We start from the raw sequence: 5403 nt of genomic DNA on the forward strand, positions 1-5403 counted from the left end.
GACGGGCTATGATGTACGGAACTGAATGTTGGGCAGTGAAAAAGAAAGAGGAACAACGAATGCATGTGGCGGAAATGAGAATGCTTAGATGGATGAGTGGAGTGACAAAGAAGGATAAAATTAGAAATGAGTATATTAGGGGAAGTCTAGGTGTGGCACCAATTGATGCCAAAATGAGAGAGCATAGCTTGAGTTGGTTTGGTAATGTTCAACGTCGAGAGTCGAGACGCTAATCACCCAATACGAAGAATTGCTGAAGTGCAGATTCCTGGAAGGAGTAGGAGAGGAAGACCAAAGAAGATGTGGGGGAAGACGATTAAGCAGGACATGTTGGTAAAGGGGATTAATATTGATATGACCCAAGATAGAATTGTATGGAGAAATGCAATTAGGGAAGCCGACCCCGCATAGAGATAAGGCAAAAAGAATGATGATGAAAAGTAGCCAGAATCGGCAAAAAATTTGAAACTTTATTGTTTATTTATGAAACATAACGTAAACAGTTAACGTAAAAAAGTAATTACGTGTGAAATTATATGTATAGTATAGTTCATATACAAGGTTCAAGTTTCTTTATTGTAAAAAAGAGGAGAATTTAAGCATTTTCCATTAAAATAATGCATATGTCTGCAAATTTTCATTCATTTGCATTGAAGAAAAGGCAGTCAAATTAACGTCTAAAAATTTGATTGAACTAAAATTGAACGATTGAACTAAAGAAAAGCGTTTAAAAATGTAATTGTCATTATTTACAATCAACTTTGGCCAATGCTATAAAAACACGATATTTAATAAATACAAACAATATTTGTCTAATTATAACAGTTAAATAATAATCGGATGTTTTCCTACTAAACTGTTATCTATATCGATGATAAGATAAGATGACAAAATATTCACTTATAGCTTAGCATAGCGGAACTTCCGCGTCAATAACGGAAGCTGTAGAGATCTTTTTGATAAATTAAGAATTTATTTAATCTCGTGAGCGAAACACCTGTTTTGTCATTTATCAGAACCGACTTAGATGTAGATTTATCTACAACTCTTCAGTAACCACTAGAGGAGAGACCACCTACAAAAGAAATGATCTAGGATCATTTGCCGACGATTCTGCAATTCTAGCCTCACATGCTGACTTTTTTAATGCCTCTCATCTCCTTCAAGCGCATCTAAACAGATTACAGGATTGGTTTTTTGGAATGGAAAATTAAAGTCAACGAAGAAAAATCTATTTATGTTACATTTACAATACGAAGAGGAACCTGCCCTCCTCTAATTTTAAATAATCATCAATTCCTTCAGCCAACGAGGTAAATATTTTGGTATTCAATTGGACAGAAGTCTCACATGGATGAAACATATTTGGACCAAGAGAAAGCGACTAGGGCTCCAATTCAGGAATATGTGTAGGATAATAGGTCGCTTATCAAGGTTATCCCTGGATATCAAATTGCTGCTGTATAAGGCAATACCTATGCCCATCTGGACATATGGGTTGGAACTATGGGGAACACTGAACAAACAGTCACTCCAACATCGAAATCATTCAATGCTTCCAAAAAAAATTCAGCTGAACTATCACCAATGCACCGTGGTACATTCACAACAGAATAATTATTTATTGTGACCTTAAAATAAATATATGGTTAAGGAAGTCATCAAAAAATGTAGCATTGCATACATTACCAAGCTGGAAGATCACGAAAATCAGTTATTAACCTAGACAATCAGTCACAAAATCACTTATTAACCTCCTGGACCTAGACAATTCCCAAGAACAACGTAAGTTAAAGAGATTCAAACCACTGGACTGGCCATTTAGAGTAAAATTGTAAACTAATTAGTTAGTAGTTATAAACTGTATATCTATTTCCTATATGACTTTATAATAATTGTACTTTGATTTTACCAGTGGGTAAAATTCTTCTTGTCTTTAGTCATTGTCGTTATTTTGTTTATTTTTGATACTTATAACCAATGTCATCTTGACCATTCAACAGCAAAGAAAATAAAATAAAAAGCATAGAAGATAATAATATGAACAACAAGGAAATCATAAAATACAGAACCTAAGAGAAGAATCAACAAAAATCAGATATCAAGAGGTATTAGAGAAGGAAATCGGCAAAGAAGGAGAAATGACAGATATAATAAAAGAAGAATGGGAAGAAGAAATGCTACGAAAAATGCAGCAAAACTAGTAAGTATGTGAGACAACAAGAAACAATAGGAAAGTGAAACGGACTCCATGGTGGAATGAGGAAGTAAAAATAGAAATTAAAGAAAAGAAGAAATTGTGGAAAGAATACTTAGAAGACAAAACTCAACCAAAATATGAAAGATACAAAATACAGAGAACAAAAGTCAAAGAAATAGTTAAAATGAGAAAAAGAAAAGCTGGGAAAAGTTCGGAGAAAAAATGGAAGAAAACAGTAAATAAAATGTAATAGCTGTTTGTATAACAAGGGAGGAAAGTGCTACTTTTCCTCCCGAGAATGAAGTTTCGAATCATTCCAGGGAGGAAAAGACACTTTATTCCCATGTTAGACATATGATTTTTCCACCTTCCTCAAATATCAAGTAATTTTTTCATTTTTAAATAATTTATTTATGTAACTAACTGACAAAATTTATTAGAGCACTAAAACTAACAAGTAGGTACAGTATAACTGTCAACTGTCAAATATAAGTTAAATTGGGGTGCTCTATAAATAAACGGTAAAATGTATAGATACTTATGTAATAGATAATAGAATATTGTATAGGGTGTCAATAAGTTATTTCATCAATGACATACCATGACGTTACATTTACTTTTCCTCCCTAGGGAGGAAAAGTACTTTCCCTCCCTAGGGAGAAAAAGTACGACTTTGCTCCCTACAATCAGGTCAGGAAAAGTATACTTTCGGTAGAGGTAGGTGGAAAAATATTTTACAGAACACTGAAAACCCTACGAAGAAAAAACAAATAATGACTAAAAACGGAACATTATAAAACTAAAACAAATAATGACTAAAAACGGAACAATATTAACCGATAACAAAGATATAATGGAAAGATGGAGAGAAAATTTCGGACAACTTTAGAAAGGAGAGCAAGTGAAACCAAAGGAAAATGAAACCAACGGAATTGACGGACCAGAAAAAATACGGAGGAAACAGAAGCTATATAGAAAGAAGAACTAGAGGAAGCAATAGGAAAGATAAAGACTGGAAAGGCTCCTGGAAGCGACGAAGTTAGTCCAGAGATGTTGAAATATATAGGAAAAATGCAAGACAGATGACACTTCGAGGATGATCTCAATGACAGACTAGAGAGTACAGGAAAAGTATACCAGACTCTAAATAGAGGATTCCTTAACAACAAAGAAATTTCAAGGAAAACGAAGATGACAATATATCAAACAATATAATAATATAAGCCAACATTGACATACGGAACATAAAACTGGATCTTAAACAGAAGACACCAGAGTAGGATAGACGCGGCAGAGATTAAATACCTCAGAAGAACAATAGGGGTGAGAAGGACAGACAGACTCGGAAATTAAGAAATAAGAAACAGACTTAAAATCAAACTGCTACTTGAAACGATAAAGGAGAAAAATTAGAATGGTTCGGTCATATATGGCGAATGGACAGTAACAGGCGAGTGAAAAGAGTGTGGGAAGCTAAACCAATAGGAAAAAACAGAAGAGTGCCAATAAAAGAGTGGATCAGCGACATATAAGATATATTACAAAATAAGGGCAAATCAGATCAACAATAAGATCAACTACAGGTGCAATTTTCATTATAAAGCAGTTGATGGAAAAATACAGGAGTAAAGAAACAAACGCTCATATGGTATTCATTGATCTTGAGAAAGCATATGATAGAGTAACTCGAGAGATTCTGTATCAATAAGAAAGGAGTCCCTGGTGAATATGTAAAGATTGGGAGGGATATGTATGAGGGAGTAACGACTAGTGTTAGGGCAGGTGTGGGAGAGACTGATAAATTTCATGTGAAAGTAGGATTGCACCAAGGCTCGGTACTTAGTCCGTATTTATTCTCGTTAGTTTTGGACCAGATAACAGCGAAACTACAGTGTAACATTCCATGGTGCTTAATGTATGCTGATGATGCCGTGTTAGTAGGAAATAGTGAAAGAGACTTAGAAAAAAAAAACTGGAACAATGGGGACAAGCTCTGGAGGAAAAAGGTTTAAAACTTAGTAGGACAAAGACAGAGTATTTGCAATGTTCATTTAAAGATGGAGTTACTACAAATAAAATGATATCTTTGGATGGTGAACTGATTGTAAAAAGCAATAGTTTTAAGTACCTGGGATCGGTATTACAGAGTAATGGAGAAATAGAGGAGAAGCATGCAGTAGAATTAGGGCTGGATGGATGAAGTGGAAGGAAGCGAGTGGTGTGCTGTGTGACAGGAAAATTCCAATGAAGTTGAAGGGAAAATTATATAAAACAGCCATAAAACCGGCTATGATGTACGGAACTGAATGTTGGGCAGTGAAAAAGAAGGAGGGACAACGAATGCATGTGGCGGAAATGAGAATGCTTAGATGGATGAGTGGAGTGACAAAAAAGGATAAAATTAAAAATAAGTATATTAGTAGAAGTCTAGGTGTAGCACCAATTGATGCCAAAATGAGAGAGCATAGGTTGAGATGGTTTGGTCATGTTCAACGTCGAGATGCAAATCACCCAATACGAAGAATTGCTGAAGTGCAGATTCCTGGAAGGAGTAGGAGAGGAAGACCAAAGAAGACGTGGGGGGAGACGATTAGGCAGGACATGTTGGTAAAGGGGATTAATATTGATATGACCCAAGATAGAATTGTATGGAGAAATGCAATTAGGGAAGCCGACCCCGCATAGGGATAAGGCAAAGAGAATGATGATGATACAAAATAATAGCAAATCTTAGCAAGAAGCAACACAAATGGCGAAGAAAAGGAAAGAATGGAGAGAATTCATTAAGGGTTAGCAGTATCTTCCTCGACACCTAAAGGTGGGTCCAGACATTAAAGGTTCGATACGGCATTTGCAGCATATCGGGACGCACCTTGACGGTAGAATAGGAACGATTATGTGTATGATACTCAATAGATTGCAAAATATTACCTTTTAAATAACAAATAATAATGATGATACGGTAAGGTGACAAAATATTCACTTAAAGCTTAGGATACCGGCAGGCAGAACTTCCGCATTGATAACGGAAGCTGTAGAGATATTTTGATAAATTAAGAATTTATTTAATCTCACGGTCGAAACACCTGTTTCGTTATTTCTATCAAAACAGACACTTAGTCCGTATCTGTAAATTCCAAAGCAGCGGGCCCTCTGCCCTGTTACTTCTCACACTTAACAAGTCAGCTTGGCCAGACAGCTGG

Source organism: Diabrotica virgifera, chromosome 4 (genome assembly GCF_917563875.1).
Source record: "Diabrotica virgifera virgifera chromosome 4, PGI_DIABVI_V3a".
Classification (NCBI taxonomy): Eukaryota; Metazoa; Arthropoda; class Insecta; order Coleoptera; family Chrysomelidae; genus Diabrotica; species Diabrotica virgifera.